This window comes from Ovis aries, chromosome 8, assembly GCF_016772045.2.
Source record: "Ovis aries strain OAR_USU_Benz2616 breed Rambouillet chromosome 8, ARS-UI_Ramb_v3.0, whole genome shotgun sequence".
Classification (NCBI taxonomy): Eukaryota; Metazoa; Chordata; class Mammalia; order Artiodactyla; family Bovidae; genus Ovis; species Ovis aries.
The window spans coordinates 31,089,837-31,111,785 of record NC_056061.1 but is presented as its reverse complement, the minus strand read 5'-3'; the positions used below and the strand labels follow the sequence as shown (position 1 = coordinate 31,111,785).

The 21,949-nt window shown below is 45.5% G+C and overlaps 1 long non-coding RNA gene across 1 annotated transcript in view; it reads right to left on the bottom strand.

Moving 5' to 3' along the window:
- The window catches only part of LOC121820168 (uncharacterized), a 32,085-nt gene extending 11,093 nt beyond the window's left edge, over positions 1-20,992 (bottom strand). The window contains exon 1 of the long non-coding RNA XR_006060607.2: positions 415-20,992. This is a non-coding gene — a long non-coding RNA (uncharacterized LOC121820168). The remainder of the gene's footprint in view (positions 1-414) is intronic.
- Between the last annotated feature and the right edge of the window lie 957 nt (positions 20,993-21,949).

Here is a 21,949-nt window from a genome sequence, read left to right as displayed (position 1 = left end):
CTGTGTTAACATGAATAGTTCTCGGGAAACCTCAGCGGGTGGCCTCCATTCTAGCCACTCTGTGTTTAGCCAACACAGTGTTTTGGTCGGTCGGGTGGCAAAGGAAAACAGGGTGGCGTTGCCCTGCAGCTCTTGGCTCAGAGCCTTAGGAAGTATTGATGATTCAGCACGTGGCGCTCTGCCCTGTGGTCAGGACCGCAGGTGCCCAGGTGGGCCTCGTTAGGAGGAAGCTGCCAGCTCTTCGGGGTGAGGCAGGCACTTGAAATGTGGACCATTTATAAGCATTCAGATTCCAGGACACTTTACTCAAGCTTAGGAGTGTCAGCCTCCATCCCTTCATCAAACTGCCACCTCGGATAATTATGCTCCTCAAATGATTCTTGCATTTCAGTGCCATGTGGCATCCATACTTACTGTTCCCTGTTGTGCAGTTTTCTTGTCATCAAATCCATAAACGTGATGACAAGGCTTTTATATTGCTCGAGGGTGGGAATAAGGGTGAATTGCGATGTTCTTCCTAGACCCAGTGACTCTGCTCTTTCAGGTCACTAAAGAGAAAAGAGAAGAAGAACAAAGAAAACAAGCAACCCAGCACTTCCCAATCTGAGGGCAAAGGAAACTTACTTCCTCAAAAACATAGGTGTCGATACTAGAGTCACCCTCGGCAGGCAGGGGTCTTGGAAATCCTAGAAATGCTTTGTAAAAATGAATACAGCACTTATTTGTATGGAAAATTTTTTTAAGGGGGTAATAGGTTGTGAAACTACAAGGCTGTATATATAATCTTTAAGCTATGAGATGTCGACATGATTGTTTTGAGATCAACCAATCGGACCACACATTTTGTGCTACAAGGTTATAATGAGTGTTCATTAAATATCATGATAACAACACCCTCCTTGTTTGCTAACAAAGGGGCATTCTCTTCATGTGTCACTAATGACAGGTGATGTGGCGCAATTAAAGTCATCTACTCATTCCCTTTTTTCCTGATTTCTTCCAGAGCTGTCAGGTGGTCAGAGAGCATTTCTTGTTCCTCTTGATTTTTCTCCTTCCTCTCCCCTTCCTTCTTTTTTTTTTTTTTTTTTCAAACTTCCTCTGGACTGAACTAGAGCTCCTCATGTGAGGCAACATCTCCCTCCTGACCAGTCAGGCACTCTGGGGAATGCTTAACTTTTCCAGGTCACTGGGACACCGTTGGGTGGACTGGAGCCAACATTTATGGAGTGAAATTCTAGCAGCTGGAGACACCTGCCTGCCTCCCAGGATGACCAGAGGAGTTGTTTACTCCCCTTGTAGAGCTGGCCAATGGAGCGAACTCTTCCATGTGAGCATGTAAATCTGGAAAAATAGTCTGCTTTTGGAACACATTTTAAATAGCTGCAAATATTTGCATCTATCTTAATTTATTCATGTGTCCTATGCCTGACTGGTTCTCTGTGATGTTAGGCAAGTCACTGAACCTTTGATTTACCATTTACTTATCTCTGAAGTATCGCTGATACAAACAAGGAACTTTAATTCATTCTTCCAAAATTTATGAAACCCAACTGTGTGCATGGTGCTGCATTTTGAGTTTTCAGAGGCACAGGACAGCGCAATCTCTGTTGTAAATCCCTAGGATTTACGACCTAATTGAAAAGATGGGCATTTCCATGTAAAAATAGCACTAACCATATGTGATTATGTCCAGTAAGACAAATGTATGTACAAGGATATTCACTGCAGCACTGTTTATTATAAGAACATCTTGGGGGTTGTCTAAATGTCCATTAATATAGAAGACTGGTTAAATGAAGTATGATCATCTATACAACAGAATACCATGCCGCTAGTAAAAAAGAACGGGCTGGCTCTCCATGTACTAAAATGGAAGTACTATAAAACACAGCTTTAAGAGAAAAAAGGAAGAGTAATAGTGTGTCTTGTGCTATGATTTGTGAAAAGAAAAAATAGGCATTTAATGCAAAGCATTATGTATTCACTGGATATCTTTGAATAGATATACAGGAATCTGAAAAAAGCAAACAGCTTTTGGGAAGAGATGGGAGGTTAAGGAATGGGGAAGGAGGACAATCTACCTCACTTTTACAATCGTATTATCACTTGTGAGTTTTCCAACCAGGTACATATAATATCAAATTTTATACAATTTGTATAATATTATCAAATTAAAAATAATTAAAATGTGTACAATATTATCAATTTGTACAATATTATCAAATTCAGTTCAGTTCAGTCGCTCAGTCGTGTCTGACTCTTTGTGACCCATTGAACCACAGCATGCCAGGCCTCCCTGTCCATCACCAACTCCTGGAGTTCACCCAAACACATGTCCATCAAGTCAGTGATGCCATCCAACTATCTCATCCTCTGTTGTCCCCTTCTCCTCCTGCCCTAAATCTTTCCCAGTATCAGGGTCTTTTCAAATGAGTTAGCTCTTCACATGAGGTGGCCAAAGTATTGGAGTTTCAGTTTCAACATCAGTCCTTCCAATGAACACCCAGGATTGATCTCCTTTAGGATGGACTGGTTGGATCTCCTTGCAGTCCAAGGGACTCTCAAGAGTCTTCTCCAACACCACAGTTCAAAAGCATCAACTCTTCAGCGCTCAGCTTTCTTTATAGTCCAACTCTCACATCCATACATGACATTATCAAATTAAAAAATAATAATTAGAATGTGCCCTGGGACTTTCCTGGTGGTCCACTGGTTGGGACTTTCCCTTACAATGCAGGAGCTGCAGGCTCCATCCCTGGTCAGGAGTTAAGATCCCACATGACTCGTGGCCAAAAAACAAAAACATAAAACAGAAACAATATCGTAATAAATTCAATAAAGACTTTAAAAATGGTCCATATCACATCTTTGGCTTCCCTGATGTCTGAGTGGTAAAAAAAAAAAAAAAAACTGCCTGCAATGCAGGAGACACAGGAGATTCGGGTTCGATCCCTGGGTCAATAAGATCCCCTAGAGGAGGAAATGGTAACCCACTCCAGTATTCTTTCCTGAAAAAATCCCATGGACAGAGGAGCTTGGTGCGGTACACTCCAAAGGATTGCAAAGAGTCAAACATGACTGAGCACAGCACAGAAAATCTTAAAATTAGATAAAATTTGCCCTAATCCCTCCCTGGAAGATCTATTTCTCTGTCCTCCTCAAGTCAGTTCCCATCTGATGCTTCTAACATGTAGAGTGGGCTTGAAGGGATTTCTATAACCTAGGGCTTCCCTGGTGCCTCAGAGGTTAAAGCGTCCGCCTCTGATGTGGGAGACCCCGGTTCGATCCCTGGGTTGCGAAGATTCCCTGGAGAAGGAAACGGCAACCCACTCCAGTATTCTTGCCTAGAGAATCCCATGGACAGAGAAGCCTGGCGGGCTACATAGGGCCACGGGGTCGCAAAGAGTCGGACACGACTGAGCGAATACTCCATTAAACGTGGAGATAAAGGGAACTGATTCAACGCGTGATGCAAAAGGATGTGGGACAACGCTGAGGGCAGAGATTTGGAGGATGCAGGAGAGCCAGCCGGGTGTGCCCTGAGTGGAAGGTTCTTCTCTGAGAACCTCTGCTGACCCTGCCACACTCTTGGGTGTTCTTTGTCACACTTACGGGTGACACCTCTTGTCAAGGAGGGAACTGGCAGCCTGACTTCTGTCATAACGGGGGTCACGTCTTCTTGCTTCTAAGTTCTCCCTGGCACATCCTGGAGGGTATGGCAGTTTATCAGACCTTTGTTCCCATCGGCAATAACATCTCCTAGACCAGCAGAATCTCGGAGTCAGGAGAGACTCTAGAAACTCTCCCCATCTCCCTTGACTTTCCATCCATGGGGAAGACTGACCCGCCCATGGACACCTCAGGCCTCAGGGGCAGAGCTGGACTCTGCTCTAGCTCTTCTGAGTCCAGTGCTCTTTTTATGACACTACATAGAGTCTCACTCCCCTTGGATTTTCAGTTAAGGCAACGCTAAGCCATTGACAGATGTTCCTCCAAGTGCACTGAACACTATCAGGGCAAATTCAACAAGTCAGAGTCAGCGCTTCTCTTAGGCCAGGCTGCTCAGGCAAGTTTCCGGGTGGGAGTAAAGGGACCAGGGGATTCCCTCTTCCTGCTGAAGAGAAGGTGGGTGATCACACAGACTCCCAACCAATAGCCACAGGTACTCTTCAGAATATATACCACCCCTCACCCCCCAAGATCAAGTCCAACCTAGAAACTGCAGCATCAAAAATCTTCACTCCAAAGTGTAACATATCAATTTGCATCAGTGATTGGGTATATAACACCTCCTGTAGTCTCAGATCTAAAATGCATACTACAGGAGCGAAACAGTAAGAAAAATAGACGTTTGTCCTTTTTTTTTTTTCTATAGGAAAACAAAAATAAAGTCTCAGTCCTTGGATAACTTAAAAAAAAATCTAATATGGGCTGTTTGATACCAATTCTATTTTTGCTATTTGTGTGAGTCCCCTCTGTCTACGGGATGGAGCTGAGTCTCTGGGCATCAGAGCCCACAGGGTTAGGCTGGCAAATGCCTCATCAGCCCTGGACACTGACCTCTAACCCCACTCAGTCTCACCTGTGCTCTTCTGATGCCTTTTACTTTCTATTTACTAAAATAAATTTCCTCCTTTATGATGACTTCAGAAAATGGACTCCGTACTTGAGTTTATAAGGACAAGAACCAGCTTATCTCCATCCTGGCCATGAATCACTCCCTCTTCCCACCCATTTCCACAGACACCTGAGTTAATTTAGTCTCATCTAATTCCGCCTGCTGTTCTCAGAGGGATTTCCGCCACCTCGGCAGCATGAGTCAAAACGGCTCATCCGACTGCTTAACGAATGGAGCTATTTGTTTGGAGCTGAATGTTTACAACAAAAACCACCAACCATCTTGTTTTTTTTCACGTTGTGACAGCCTGGAAGCTGAGCCCCAGGGAAAGGGCCTCTCCTTTCCTGCTCAGAAGACGGGTCTTCTGATTTCTTGGCTTGTTTGGCTTTCACTGAAGCTTGGAAAGTTCTACCCAACATCCAGTGTCCCAGGTCTTGATGAATAAAAACGTGTCAGCACTAAGCTAATCTTCGGTCTTCCTTTCCAGCCACAGCTCAGGGGTTTTGGTGTCTGTCTTTGGATATGACTCAACTAACAGATTGGGGGGGTGGGGATGGACTGCACCACTGATTAATTATGTTGCAGCTTCAGGCTCTGTCCTTTCATTTACTGAATCGGTGTTTAACAACTCAAGACTGCACTTCCTCGAAGATGAGTTTGAGCTTCATGAGATCATAAAATTAAAGACAAAGTCTGCCATGCTCATTGCTCACCAGCCCTTGGCCCTGGTCTGACCCCAGCTGCTTTCATTCCCGAGTCCGCCTTGGCACTCCCCTGTCTAAAGAGGAAAGTCTCCCAGAAGGGGCAGTGGGCCACTTCAGAGCGACCTTCGGAGCACTGTCCTTGTCACTTCTGTTCCCGTGACTCTTCACTCTCACTGTTCCTTTGTCGTCTCTGCATCTTTATTTGCCAGATACTGGCGGATGGTTGGGCTGCCTTCAGTGTTTACATACAGTTCTGTTTTAGCTACTGGTCATTTTGCAAAGACACAGTCACAGAGGACCTCCATGGCTTCTCTCCATTGCTTCCTTTTCTACCATCCCCTTTTCTCTCTTTTTTTTTTTTCCTTTGCCTGAAACAAGAAGAATGTTAGTGTTGGGGGCAGAATTTACTCTTGTTCTGATCTAGAACCAGTCTTCAGCCTTGGCTCATTTTTCTCCCTGCCTAAAAATAAAAGCTCACGTTTACTAAATGCTTTACAAACACCTACTCATGTAACATCGAGCGACTGTAGGCTTGTCTCCATTTTACCACAGAGGTAGTCTGGCTCTTCACACTGCGCTGCCCCGTCACCTCTTGACCAATTATAGTCCACACACATACATACATACCCTTACATTTAGAAAGGGTGTAAAATCTGATGTAACATGGACCCAAATTTCAGTACGTTGACATCTTTGAGTTTGGGCGTTGCCTACAGAGATGAAGCCTGGAGTGGAAAACACATTAAAAATGTTGATAAAGGGGAGAAAGAAAGCAACATAATGCTCAAAATATGACAGAAATATTATATTTACCAAAACCATATAAGTTATTTTGATAATAAGACCTCATACCTTCAAATTACTGGCCTCAGATCCCCCAAAAAGGGTTTCAAAAAAGTTCATTGCTAAAATCCAGCCCTTGGCGTATTAGTTGAGCCCCCATTTAAGTCTCTTAGATTCTTCTTGCTCTGACTTTCTACGCAACTCTAAAGGGGCCAGGGATCTTCTTTCCAGTCCCTAGTAAAAGACTAGAGACCACAAATCAGAAGACAAAGCCACAGAGGAAGATGCTGGGAACCTGCCTCCTAGAGTGGGTAGAAGAGGTAGGAGGCTGATACTGTGAAGAGGAAGAGGAGCTTTACAAAAGATCATTTAGTGTAGGAGATGACAGCCCCGTCCACAGCCACTCTGACACTGAGAAACAGAGTAACTGTATTCATCATCACATCCCTAAATCACCAAGACAAGGCAGACCATGACTGACTGGAGCATGATGAAGTTCACAACTTTTTCAAGGAATTCCTATACATAATGACTAGAGTTTTACTGCCTGAAGGATATCAGTAACACCAAGAGAGAAAAAATGACTCACTCTCCAAGATTTCTGGTTGCCCAAGTTTTACTTGGTGTGTTTACATGCACGTTATCCCAGAGATAAGCCACACTGTCACTCTTAAACTAGTTTCTGATGACCATAATTTTATATCATCCAGTGACGAGTTCTCAGATTATGAAACAACCATTAGCCTGAACACTGTGTCTCTAAAGCAAGTCTGACTATTTCAAGAGACCCTGCATTTCTGCTAGTACAGGTTTCATGAATGATTCTGGAGTTAGCCCGGCACTGTGGTTATTTTGCATACGTGAAAAGTCAGGTCATTGCTTTGAAGGGCCTGGACTGTGTCCAAAGATCCCTTCCTTTTTGCATAATGGGGCTTTACTTCCTGGATTACAAAAATATTATTTTACTAAAGAGAACGGAACTGAACTTGTGGCATATTTTTGTGCAATGATTTAACTTAATTCCCTATGTTCAAAACACCTGTCAGTTACGAAGCGACTAAATGAAATCATGCATTTCAAAATCAACAGAATTTTTTATTCACTCTTCCACCTTACATAGGGTCAAAAGCTCAATATCATTGCTACCCCAGTTTCTGGTTAAAGAGCATTCTGAGCCTTTCTATTATGAAAATTTTCAAGCATCTGTAGGAATAGAGACAAAAGTATAACGAACGTCCATGTATCCATCATCTAGTTTTAACTTTTGTGCGTCTTAAATAGTACACCTTAGTGGGCTGATGTGAAACTCCCTCTATTTTAATTTTCTAGCAGGCTGGAAAGATTTGGGGTTGGCCTCCAGTGAAGCACAGCAGCCAGGCATCCGAGGACAAGGTGTGACTGGAAGCGTGTCAAAGGCTCTTTATCCCCCACCCCGCCCATGACGGCTGCTATCACTGGCACTAACCATTCCTGGTGCTAGCCACTGTGCACCCTCTCTCTCAAGTTCTGTTTTAAAATGCTCTCCTGCTAGGAAATTCCTAAAAATCTTAATAATTGGTTTTTATCAAAGTAAGTTGGGTTTTATCAAATGATTTTTTTTTTTTAAGAAGAGAAGACTTGGAAGAGAGAATCTATTATCCCTGTAGTCTGGAGACAGACAGGGCCCTGAAACAGAGAAAGGAAATAGAATGATGCAAGGTAAGAAAGCCAGATTCACAGTGCGGTACGAGATTAGTTCTGGTAGTATTTCCTTTAACAGAATGCCGTGGAAAAATTCATAACCTAAACATTAGTATGACCAATAATCAGGGTTTGGGAGTGGTAGAAAGGACAGTCATTTTATCACTTTAAAAATACCTTGAATCCACACTATTTAAAAACACTTTTTAGTTAATAGAAAATGATATTCAAAAATTTCCAATCACCTCTATTGTGAGCAGCAGGGATAACTGGCCTGTTCCCTTAGTAAGAATCACTTCGGTGGTCCTTTTTGCTGATGTACAGTGAGAAACGGTTAGTAGGACTGTTTGTGTGTGTGTACACGTGTGCATGCGTGTGTCTGTATAAAAGTGGTCCCTCTTTGGAAGCTGCCTGGCAGCCCAGTGGTTAGGACTCATCACTTTCACTGCTGAGGGCCTGGTTCAATCACTGATTAGGGAACTAAGATCCCACAAACCATGTGGGCTGGCCAAAGGAAAAAAAAAGTGGTCCCTCTTTATATATATTTTAGGATATCTCTGCAGCAGGGAGTGGACACACTGTCAGAATTGCCAGAGGAGAGAGACTAAGTTCTTTGCTGTTGATCTTTGGGGTTCAGTATTATAAGAACATTTCAGATGGACTGATGTAGCCCTGACTGAGGTCAGTTGGAGAAAGGGATGGAGCATCTGCCCTTGCCCACACTACCCCGGGCCATGAAAACTCAGCAGGTGTGAGGGGTCTGAACTGGTGACCCAGGCATGGGTCTGTCCTGTTCAGGAGAAAGTGGGTCTGGCAGCAGACATATGTCCCAACAACTCTGTATCCAGCAGCAACACCAGTAAGCCTCTTGGTTCTAGAAATTATCACAGGAAGAGACAGACTCACAGGCAAGAAGGAAACAGATTCATAGGCAGGACAGGGGCTCAAATCTATTAATTTTAAAAGAGCTGTGATTATTTTGTACTTAAACTGATAAAGCATAGCATAGGTTTCTAGGAAAAAGATTCTAGGGAAGTTTATTCATGGGTTAATTATTGTATCTATAGGGTGAGTTTGTGGTACATTTTTGTTTTCCTTATTCTTTTTTGGTTCTTTTAAAATCCACTTTTTTTTTTTTCTGTAACAAAAAGGCATTGTTTTCTATTTAGAAAATATAAGGACAATAAGAGTTTTAGTTTTTTAACCCAATTATCCTGCTAGAGTGTAATCTGCCTCTCCTATCAAGGCACCTGTTGGCTCCCTCCTCTCTCTGGGGTCTGCCACACTAGAAGCAAGCCCCTCTCTCCCCCCAGCTCACCAGAGGTGGGCACTCACTACAGCAAAAAACTCTAGAAAGTTCCAGAGGACAGCAGGATGGGCCGTTTTGGCGGCAGACAATAAGCGCCGAGGAATAGGGAAGCAGAGCACCATCTCGGGGCAGACCGAGGGCAGGACGGACAGCCTGGCACCCAGAGGCGGGGGTCGACTGGAGGGTTCGTGGATGTCCCCGGCCGCTCAGGCCGAGTGCAGATTTCTGGGTCTCATCCCTGACCTGGTTTGTAAAACTTGTGGCGAGGCCCAGGAGTCCCCAGATGATTCTCTCTTTAAAAAGTGCGACAAGGCTGAATCAGTGCATGAAGAGGAAAACGCAAGTTGGGATTTCGTAACACGATGTTCACTGTAACTCAGGAACCGTCTCCAGCAGCAAGCAAGAAAAAGCACTCCTCGTTCTGGTTCCACAGAAACTGCCCGTGGACTTGGATGACGTAATGCGGTGATGACGATGGTGTCGCACTGGTTCCTGCTCTACACGCTCCTGGCTCACAACCTGAGGGCCTGACGTGGTGACTTTGACCGGCCTCACCCACCAAACTCCCCTGGTGAGACCTCACTTTCCCGACGCCTTCTGGGTGGGGCTTGAGACACGCAAAGGGGAGGAGCCACCACGTTCCCTTCAGGGATCATCACCCTTCCCTTGGCAGGTGGGGAAGGTATTGCTGGAAGATCTAAAGTATGTATTCTTTAAGTGTAGCATCCCAATGTGCTCTAGTGAATACAATCACCTCTGCAGGATTGGGTGAACTCACAGGAGGGGTCCTGCCATTTATGCTTTGCCCAGAGCCTGGCAGGCGTCCCCTGACTCTCTCCTGCTGCTCTGCCAGGCATTTCTGAATCCTGAACCACTGAGGACAGATGCAGAGAACCACCAGGTCCCTGACTGGAAAGATAAGCTCTGCCTGGAATTCCCTGGGCACTCACTCCTGCTCAGCCACGCAGTTGGGGTGAAGGGGAGGTGTCCTTCTGGGGAGGTAACCAGCTGACTGTCCTCCAAGAGCAGTCCACTGGAGGTGGTGAACACAGGCTTAAGGAGAGCTGAGATATATGCTTCTCTAGCCTTTGTACTTGACCTTCATAGTTTCTGGGAAAATCATGATTTGTGTAATTATTTCCTCGCTAGACAGTAGACTCCAGGGGGTACAAATGGAGTCTGTAACTTCAAAGCCCAGTAGAATGCAAGGTACATCCTTGCCTTCAATCCTGGGCTGAGGAATGAATGAAATGACCCAGCAGCTGGCTGAACCCTGTGCAGAGTGCTGGGCAGGGAAGTGAGAGGCACAACCAGGGGCCAGAGGTGGGGACTTAGACAGCAGAAGCTCATGGAAAGTTTCTGAGCAAGGGGTCACATGGAGCCTTCCACTTTTTGGGAGATGAACATGGGGTGAGGCTTGATGGACAGGAGAAGGTAGGGTGTGCAGTGCAGGAGGCCACCCCAGGAGGAAAGCCTTGCCCCGGACCTCCTGCCTCCCCTTCCTTAGGAACTGTCACAGAGTCATGAGTCCCATAAGCGGGTTTCCAACCACTTCTGCATTAGAAGGGATAACACCACCGGAGCTGTTTCTGATACACCAAAGAAATGGGGTTGCATGGCCACATCTGTGGTGATTTTGATATCCGTACCAGTGTGTTCATGCCTGTCCACCCCGGAGTTAACAAACCATGGCTTGATGCTTCCTTCCTTCACCATGAACGCCGTCAGAACTTCAAGACTTCAAGTACGCTTTAGTTCCTAAAAGAGCTCATTTTCCAAACACACACTCTGGTGCCGAGTTAATGGGTGCACTTCTCACTCTCGTGGAATATTTTACTCACTCTGGCTGAACAGATGATTATTATGGTTATTATTAATATTGAGCCTAATAACAATCACAGTAATAAACATGTTTCTCAGGGGCCACTGCATGGATAGCAATTAAAGTCTAAAAGAACATAGTCCCCAGGGACCCACAATACAAGCTAATCAGGCAGTTAAGGAGGATTTCTTTTATTTTTTTTTTAACTTTCCCCCTTAATCCCATCTTCACTGTGTGGGTGGAAATCATCCCTTAAGGGATCAGCCTTAAGGCCACATTCTGGAGTTATTTCAAAAAGCCTGAGGAAAGAAAAAGGGAAAAAAAGGTTAAGGGGTGGCATTGTGGGCCCAGGAGCCCTGTGAAGTTAATGGCTGGTGCCTCACCCCAGATCAGTGCTGCCCAATAGAAATGCAATGTGAGCCACAAGTGTAATTTTAAATTTTCTAACAGTCATCTCAGAAAAGGTAAAAAAGAAACAGGTTAAGGAAGTTTAGTATTTTCTTTAACCTAAAGTATCCAAAATATCATTTCAACATATAATCCATCCATTAATGATACTTGAGTTTCTCTGTTGTTGTTGTTGCTCTAAGTCTTACAAGTCTGGTGTCTGTTTCACCCGTACAGCATATTTCTCTTCAAACCAGCCACACTGCCAGGGTAGCTACATGAGGAGGCCCCTCTAGGGCATTAACCACAAGAATTCAGTTCTGGGCACCCAAGCCAGGGAAAGCATCCAATGAGCAACCTGTCCAGCGCCAGCTGAGCAGGAAAAACACTCTTTTAGTAGAGAAGGGTCAGCGATGAAAGAAGTGTTGGGGCATAGAGAGGTGAAAGCCTCTCTGAGATTCTGAACTTTTGTGAATCCAAGTTGCGCTTTTAGGAGGCTGGGCGTTCAGAGACAGGCCCAGGCAGAACCAAGAGAAGAGGAAATGAGGGCGGCGGGAGGGGATTTGCTCCACCAGAATCTGGCCGGGAGGGATTACCGACTTTGGGGCTTCCTTACCGATGATCCCGTCTACCTTGGACTGGAGAGCTTGCCAAGGGAGGAAGGAGCCACCAACTGCACCAGAGAGACTTATCCTGAGAGATGAAAGGAATGTCACCCAACAACCAAGAGGAAGAGTGGACTCTTGGGCCTCCTTCAGCACAAAGACACAGCTTGGCCGAATGGACGGCGCCCTGTTTCTAGCCACGAGGCCTTGAGGGACAGCGGGGGGTGAGGAGGAAGGCATGTGCACTCTCCCCTCCAGCTTTCTCCCTAAATAGAATTTGAAGAAACATGCTGTAAAATGATCACCCGAATTATTATCAGATGATTCTAAGTCATTAAATGCGATGTGACAGAGAGGTGCGTAACAGGCAGTGGCTGCCAGGCTCCCCCACTGCCTGTATCACTGAAATGAATCAACCTCCAGGCTGAGTAATGCAGGGCAGGGCTGCCCCATTTGGGCTGCTGCTTCCTAAAGAGAACTGGGATCTTTCCCAAATTCCAAAGGTTCAGCCCAGGGATCTTGTCACAGGTAGAAGGGCTACTTCATGCCCAGCAGCCATAGGATTTGCCTTCTGAGGCTTGGGATGAATTTTCTGGTCAAAGGCTACATGTGTGAAGTGATGCTTTAGAGAGGCCTTTTCAAAGAAGAGTTCTGGGGTCACAATGGACCATGGGGACAGAGAGACTTCAGGCCAAATGTCAGCTTATAAGCTGTGAAGTCGGCACACTGTGTGGGCCTGGCAGGGCATGACCCACTGGGTTCTTCCAGAGCCAGGGGTCCATTAGCACATTTGGACAGCTGGAATGTTTAGGCGGCCATTGGGTTTCCAGGTGATTTCTAAAGAAATAATACATTTTTAAGGTTTGGGATTGGAAAATGACCACAAGACTGACTTCCTGCAACCCCAAGGGAGACTGCAGTCTTGCAGCATGGGGGGTCCTATCCAGAGGCCCACCCTGGCCGTGCGAGCGCTGCACCCATTCCAGGCCGGCTTGCTTGAAAACCACACATCTGGCAAACAAACAGGAGGGAAGCATGTTTCTCCTGGGTCAGCCTTGCTCTCTTCTCTCCCACAGAGGAGGTAGCCTGCTCCCGGAGTTCAAAGCATCTGCCTGCTTGGAAACTGGGACAATGTGTACTGACTTCCTGGGTTCCTTCTGCCCCATTCTGAAAGTCTGGATGCCAGGGGACAGGTAGCTGCTCAGCGATGGTGAAGAAGAAAGTCTGAACTGACAACGAAGGAGCCAGGCAGAGGAAGGCTTGCTCCAGGGAGCCTGGCCGACCTGGCAATTATTTTTTATGACATGGCAGATATTATGTTGATGGTTTCATTTCTGGTTATTACCTTCTATTAAAAAGCATCTTGAGGAAGATGATTATGGGGGCATCTTCTTCCCGCCTCAGGAATCTACTCTCAAATTTTCAGTGAACTGTTGTTTTTCCTGGACATATTATTATGATTGTTCTTGTTATGGTTGTGATTATGAAAACTGCTAGTTGTCAAAGGGCTCTTTTTATTAGCCATTGCTCACAACCCTATTGCTTTGAGGTAAACAGATGTAGAGTGATGTCCACACAGGGCATGGAGAGGTCAAGCACCCCCAGGAAGTCATCTCCTGGTGAGGGCCTCCCTCCTAGAGTGCCAGCATTTCGCCAGGGGCCAGGGATGCCAGAGGGATCCTTCTCCTCCCCTCCTCAACCTCCCTGCCAGCAGCACTCTTGGGACCTGTAAATAAATGAAGAATATGCCCAGGGTGGTGTCAGCACTTCCCAGTTCTGGGTCCAGCTCTGGTCCCATCCACTGGGCCACGCTGGTGCTGGAGATCTCCTGTGGGTCTCCGGAGCTTTTGACTGGCTGCATCCCAAACAAAGAGTCAGATCTTGGAACCACAGATGCCCCTGAATCCCGAATTGGAACTAAAATGCCACTGTCACCTGGCTGCCCCACCAGTGACTCAACAGGTCTAAATCAGATGTATTATCTTACCCCGCCCAAGCCAAAACTTAGCACCTGCTGAATTCTGTCAGTGGCATCTCCCAGTTACCCGGGGGGGGGGGACCTTAGATTTTTAAATAATCTAATTTTTAAAATTCTACACTTATTGCAAAAAAAAAATGCAGAAGCTTATAAAACAACTAAAAATATGCCCCCACCCTCAACTCTCCATCCCCTCCTTCCAATTGGTGTGCATATTTCAAGACTTTGTTCTCTGCAACCAAGACATGTTTTCTTTTGTTGTGGTTATTATCTTTGACCCTACCCTTGCCTGCCTTCTAACAGCCATTAGTCATCAACTCCCACTAATTTTTCCTTTATGTTTCTTACATCTGTCCAATCTCCCCATCTAAATTCCTACTGCCTTATGTTCAGAATATCACTGTTCCACAGTGAAACAAGAGAAGGCTTTGGAACCGAATGACGTAGCTCTTGGTTTTTTCACTTGAGCAAGTGACGTCCCTTTTCTGAGTCTCAGTTTATCTGCTGAAAGGGAATAATTCTATCTGCCTTTTTAGGTTATCAAAATGAATAAAGTTGTTAAAATGCTAGGTGCTTAATAAATATCCACTATTAATATTCTCTTTTAAGTGGCCTCAAGAGCACACTCCAAGTTAGAATGCATACAGTGGTTAGATTAATCTTTCTTAAAAACCCTCCTTTTATTTTGAAAGTTACTTGCTCATAACCTTTAAAAGGCTTCCCACTGTTTATAGTGTGAGTGGCAAACAGTCTTTAACTCACACCTCAGTTCGAATTGATTGGTAGTGTCTGTTTACAAGGTTGCCCCGGGCTTGGTGGGAGAGTGCTGGGTTAGACTAGCAATGTCTGCTCTGAGAGCAGAGGTAGGGAGTAGCAGGCAGCCCCAACCTACAGAATAAAGTCCTACATTACTTCATTTCCTCTAACCCTTGGAGGGTTCCCAGCTTACAGGAGTCTTTCCTCCCTCTGGACTGGTCTCCTGATCTGCCATACATACCATAGACCCTCGGCCAATGGAAATCTTCCCCCAGATCTTGATGCAGCTGGCTGACTTCCCATCACCTGAGATCACATCTATCTCCCTAAAGAGGACAAGCACTCTTTATAACATTGCCATTGGTTTCCTTCTGAGCACTTCTGTGTCTGAAGCAGTTCGGTTGATTTCTTTTCATGTTTATTGTTTGTCTCCCCCACAAGAATCTGAACATCTGAAGGCAGGAACTTTCTCTTCTTCACTGTGTGTCCCAAAAGTCTAGACCTGGCCTGGCAGCAGCGGGAGCTCAGCATTGGATGATCATGGGGCCCAGGGCTCCTTTGATGAGTGAATCCTGTCTTCCCAAGCAGACTGTGACTTGAGGCCAAGGACTGGGTCTGATTTTTCTTGGTGCCCTCCACATGTAGTCCAGCCAGGCATATTAACTTGCCCAATAAATCCTGGATTAGCTGATTGCTATGGCCTTCAGGGGAATTTTACTAAGGCATATTTGCCCATGAATTGCATCAGATTCTATGCTCAAAAGCTGTAGGTCGCGCCTGTGTCCAGCCTGCCTTAAACAGGCCACTTTGCACATCTGCTGGTGATTTGTCGCTGGACTTTCTCCTTGGTAGTTTTCACAAAATCACTTGTTGCTGAGTTTCCTGTTTCCCAGAGACACCTGATAATGTGCTGGTTACTTGTGCCATGTATATTTTCAATATTCTGGTTTTCTTCTTTCTGTCTTAACATCATGTGTCTATAGGAATGAAACCATCTAAAGGGCTTAGAATATTAAAATCCATCCTGCAAAGACTAGCATGGCCCTTAGGGAATGCTGCAGAACAGAAACGATGGGTAACATGGAATGTGCAATCTTTTTTTTTCCAATGTGAGCAAACTTCCAAAGAACAAATGATGAAAGATTATTAAGTCCCCTGTGTTTAAATATATTTTCATTAGTCATTTTTCTACTCCCAGACATCTTGTTTTAATTGAAGTTTTTTTCTTCAGTTTATTTATGTCTGAGATCACATAACATCAACACTGAAGAGCACATTATGGAGGAAAACTGTTTTCACATTCTACCACTCTAACAATTGTTTTTATTTTTCTCTCCTCCCTATCTTTCTACATATGCATATTTTTTACATAGTTATAAGCAGACAAGGGCTTCCCAGGTTGCACTAGTGGTAAAGAACCTGCCTGCCAATGCAGGAGACATAAGAGACATGGGTTCAATCTCTGGGTCAGGAAGACCCCCTGGAGTTCTTGGCTGGGAAATCCCATGGACTGAGGAGCCTGGCAGGCTACAGTCCATAGGGTTGCAAAGAATTGGACACGACTGAAGTGACTGAGCATGCAGGCAATCAGACATGTTTGAGAAAGATAAATGTTTTCTGCTAAAGCCAATAATAATAAACGTAAGAAAGCACCAAATAGTTTTACTTTCTATAATAAAATGCTCGTTGTTTTAAAGTCTAGGTTTTTTAATTGTTGACCTTGAGCAAAGTCCAGAGGTATTAAAGATTAAGGAAGAAAATGATGGAAATGTCTAGTAAAGGGTGCCCAAACTTATACAGAAAGACATTTTACTTGTTCCTGTCCTAGACACATTCCTACAAGTTGCAAAAGATGCTTCACTCTGCCTCAGTTACCACAGAATTGGCTTCCTTGAGTTTTAAACGCTTGGAAACGATACAAGTCAACCCTTATTATTTGCAGATTCTGTAATTACAAATTCATCTACTTAATGTTTATTTGTAATCCCAGGATCAATGCTGCTGGTGCTTTTGTAGACATTTTCGGACACACACATGTGCAGAGCAACAAAAATTTTGAGTCACCTGATATTCGAATGTCAGCTGAAGTTGAACAAGGCAATGGTATCCTCTCATTTTGGCTCTGAGGCTGTAAACAAGTGACTTTTTGCAGTCTATCTCATTCCACATTATGCGCCTCTTTGTGCTTTTTGTTAGTAATTTCCCTGTTTAAAATGGCCCCATACACAGTGCTGAAGAGCTGCCTCGTGTTTCTAAGTGCAAGAGGGATGTGATGTTCCTTACAGAGGAAATACGTGTGTTAGAGAAGTTTCATTCAGGCATGAGTTATAGTGCTGTTGGCTGTGAGTTCAGTTTCAATGAATCAATTTCTATTAAGTTAGGTGTCTTTAAAAAGAACCACACATAACCCAAAGTTGTGTATTGATCAGTTGATGAAAAATGTTGTGACCAGAGGCTGCCAGGATCCCAACAGTCATGTCCGATACTTTGTGACCCTATGGACTGTAGTCCAGGCTCCTTTGTCCATGGGGATTCTCCAGGCAAGAATATGAGAGTGGGTTGCCATGCCCTCCTCTAGGGGATCTTCCCAACCCAGGGATCGAACCCAGGTCTTCTGCATTACAGGCAGATTCTTTACCATCCGAGGGAAGCCTATAAGAGAAGTAATGCTGATCCTCTTGAAAAATCATGGGAGTGTTTTCAGATGACTGCGTGGATCAGGTCTGGACAGTCCTGGCTGTCATTCTGGTCCACATTAGTCCTAAGGGAAAGAAAACCCAGGGGGTTCTAGGCCAAGCAAAATCAGTCATGGTTCGTAGACTTGGAATGTGGAAGCACTCCGAACCAGCTAAGAATGGTATGTTTCAGTAACCCTATAGAAACAGTGCTCTCGTTTGTTCCTGTCATGTACAGGAGGTGTCCTCTTAGTAAAGAAAAACCAATATGTATAATCTAAGAACATAACAGCTGCTGTTCATCGAATGTGTATTAGGAACTAGTATTGTTGTGGATAACTCTTCAAACCATCCCAGGAGGGAGGGCATGACTAGTCCCAATTAACAGATGAGAAAACTGAGGCTAAAGAGATCAGACCACTTACCTAGGTGACCCAGCTCTAGAGGGAGGTGGGGATGGGAATGGAGCTCAGCTCAGCAGGACTAAAATGCCCACATTCCTAACCACTGCTCAGGAGGGTCATGACTTGCTTGCCCTGATCCTTCCCACCAGGTTCTGTAACCACGAGGAGCCCCAGTGTGCTGGAGGTGCGATCACTTTGCTAACATCTGTTCTGATCACTTCTCAGAAGCCTATTAGCCACGGTGGAGAGAACTGTGACTCTGCACTCCAGAGCGGTGAACTGGAACTCTGGTTCTTCTCATGCTACACTGTGGTGGCAAATTCTAGGAGTTTCTAAAAATAGGCGGCAAATTCTAGGAGTTTCTAAAAATAGCATTGGGACTTCTGCTTTGCTAGAGAAGGGATTATTCTGACCTTTCGCCTAACAAGGCCCACCTCCTGAGGGTGACAATTTCACTGCTTCGCATGACATTTGGTTTCCCTCACATGTGGCCTGTCGGATTATACTTACAGGAAGTCAGAGAGAACCTCTAACCTCCTCCTGCACTATTCTTTGCTTTTCATTCTCTTTCTCTTCTACTCCTCAGCCCGCCTTTGGTTTCTTGAATCTCTGAGAATCTTCTTGAGACCCCCTCCCCCACCCCGCTCACAGCCACAGTAAGTGTGAGCTGGGGAACGTGTGTCCTGGGGAGGGAAAGGTGGCCAAGTGACAAGGGCCTGGCTTCCACTCACTCTCTCTGTCTCTCACCCACTTCAGAAGTAGGACTGCCCCCAACCCAGCCCCAGCTTCACCAGGGAGGTGCCGCCTGAAGAAAGGCCTTTAATGAACGTCACCATGTGCCTCCTGGCCCCAGTCTATAAAAACCGGGTGGCCATACCTGCCTTCCAAGTGCAGGTGTTGTGGGGATTAATTACTGTCTGTTGGTGCTTTGAGATGGTCGGATGAAAGTCTTTTCCATAGGTAAGCCTTGTGCTTCTGAGATTCCCTGCTAGCCACGCTCCACCAATGTGACTCTTCAGTGGGGCGGAATCATGTTGGTGAGGTACAGGTGAAATAGGACCCGTGTTCAGGGCAGAGGCCCAAATTCCTAACAGAAGTTATGCAGAGATGCCTTTTCTGGTGATAGAACATGTATGTTAAATATTGCTGGGGGTGGCATGGGGGTGTCAGCCAGGTCCAGCTGAGCATGACACAGCAGCCTGCACATAACCTTTCAAATGTGTGGTGGCATTACAGAAATCCCCTTTTCCCAGCATCTGTGCCTTAGTGCTTGTCAAAACCAACTGATTAAAAGAGAGGATTTTGATGGAAGTGGAAATGGTGTTCAAATCATGGGCAACTAACACCATTCTCCACTAGTCATCTTCCATGCTGAGCCAGCCTGGCTTGCTGTGACCTGGGGACAGGGGCTCCACACAGACACTCTGTTCTTCAGTAGTAAAGCTCCTCTGTGAACTTTCTCCTCTCACCAAGAGCACCATCCCTGCTAAGAAGCCCCCATCAGGCGACTCAACCAGCCCCTTGGCCTTTCTAACATCTCTTGGGCAATTCTTTTCGGCCAAGAGATCCCCAAATATTTTCTACTTCCATTGAAACTTCAGACTGAGAGGGCTGCCTTAATTACAGAGGAGTTGATGAGATTGTGGTCTGTAAACACCAAAGAGATGAAAAGTCTGGGCTTTAGAGACAGGAGGACACACTTCAAATCCCAGTTCTACCACATGTTATCTGGGCATCCTTGTGCGGGCCTCTTAACTCCTCTGTGCCTTAGCTTCCACATCTGTAAAAGTGTGCTCCTCACTCAATGTGAGGGTTAAATGGAAGACTATACATAATTGTGCCCGACACACTATAAGTGTGCCGAAAAGGGAAGAGAGGGGTGGTGCTGGGTGATGATTCTGGCTTTCAAAAGCTCAGTTTTCTTTTGTATCACTTGGCCATGTGAATTATGCTACAGCTCATTCCAGAAAACTCCAAGGGGCGGGTTGATTTTTCTGGGATGTGCTTGCCTTACTTTAACCCTCAGCAGTGGGTCTGATGCCTCTTCCTGAGACAGACTCACCTCTGGCAGTTCTTCTCTGGATGCTGTCTCTCCTCTGCTTCTTCCAGATGCTCCCAAATTCTTTGGGATAAAGCATCTGCTCAGAAGTGCAAGAGGAGAATGGAATCTGCCAACGGTGTCCACATCACCCACCCCTGTGCCCAGGGCTGTGGCCCCACTCATGAACTGAGATGGGGCAGAGAGGGTGGAACCTGAGGCTTTGCTGGCTTCTCTGCTTTCTAGCTTCACTCTAGGCCAGGCCTGCATTCGTGCACGTTTGACCTTCGATGTATCTTGAAGCTGCAGTTTTTAAAAACGGAGCTACGTAATAAACTTATTTAAAAAAAGAAATCCCACAGCACCTCAGGCCACAGCGCTAGGCCACAGATCTTGGTTAGAAGCATGCACAGCGTGTGGTGGTAGTTGGATCTCAGTCATCGAAGGGCCCTTCAAAAGCTTTCTGAGGCTGTCATCACAGCAGCAATGGCCCTGTCTGGAGAGGCTGTGCCCCGGCTGTAGGTTCAGATCAACTGTCCCTCCCACCCCCAGGGCACATGGCCCCACCTTTGAGGGTGTAGACCTAGAAACAAGTACTAGGTCTGTTGGGACGCCTCCTTCGGCGAACTAAGCTGGAAGAAGACAGCCAGTGCTATGGTTTGAAGGTGTGTGTGCCCTCAAATTTGTATGTTGAAACCCTAATGCCCAATGTGATGTGTTAGGATTAGGAGGTGCATAGGTTGTGAAGGTGGAGCCCTCATGAATGGGATCAGTGCTCTTTAAAAAGAGGTCTCCAAAACCAGAACTAAAAGAGACACGTGTACCCCAATGTTCACTGCAGCACTGTTTACCATAGCTAGGACATGGAAACAACCTAGACGTCCATCAGCAGACAAATGGATAAGGAAGTAGTGGTACATATACACAATGGAATATTACTCAGCTATAAAAAAGAACACATTTGAATCAGTTCTAATGAGGTGGATGAAACTGGAGCCTAATATATAGAGTGAAGGAAGTCAGAAAGAGAAACACCAAAACAGTATATCAATGCATATATATGGAATTTAGAAAGACCATAATGATGATACTATATGCAAGACAGCAGAGAGACACAGATGTTAAGAACAGACTTTTGGACTATGTGGGAGAAGGTAAGGGTGGGATGATTTGAGAGAATAGCATTGAAACATGTATATTACCATATGTAAAAAGATGACCAGTGCAAGTTCAATGCATGAAGTAGGGCACTCAAGTCGGTGCCCTCGGACAACCCAGAGGGAGGGGGGGGGGAGGGAGGTGGGAGGGAGGTTCAGGATGGGGGGCCACATGTGCACCTGTGGCTGATTTCATGCTGATGTATGGAAAAAAACCACCACAAGATTATAGAGTAATTATCTTCCAATTAAAATAAATAAACAAAAAAAATTTTTTAAAAGGGGGGCCTCCACAGCACCCCAGCCCCTTCTACCATGAGGCCACAAGTCTGCAGAATGGAGGACGCCCTCATCTGACCGTGGGGGCACCCTGATTGCAGACTTCCAACCTACAGAACTGGGAGCTGTACATTCCTGGTTTTATAAGCCACCTAGACTGTGGTGTTTTCTTATGGCAGTTCAAAGCACTAAGAAGACCGGCAATGCCTCGCCCCTCTGAGCCTCCACTGAAAGATCATCTGCTCACCCAAGAAGAGTTCTGTGCTCAGGGGAGAGGAAGGCAGCACTCCACACCCGTGGTTATCCACTCAGAGCAATCATTTGCTTTCAGATTGTGTCTATTGTTTCAGAAGGAAAATATGGAAAACACCGAAAAGTACAAAGAATATGAACCCAGCTGAAGCCTCACCACTCTGAATTACAAATGGCTACTGAAGAAGGAAGAAGCCTGGTCAAAGGCTGGCCTCAAGCCTCACTCCTTCACTGGCGCTGTCATCTTAGACCAGTAATTTGACTTCTGGGGACCTTGGTTTTGTCATCTTTGAAAGGAGGCCATTGCATGGATGAACCCTAAGGTCTTGTGTTGTGGAGGCTCTTCGCCGTCTCCTGGAACATCCTGCCAGATGTCTGGGGTCTGCTGGTGGTGGAGGGCACTGCTGAGTGTCGGATGCAAGAGAGCTGGGTGCACCTTGATCCCATCACCAGGATCCAGAGGCCCCTGGCTCTTATGTCTATCAAATGGAGAAACCACCAC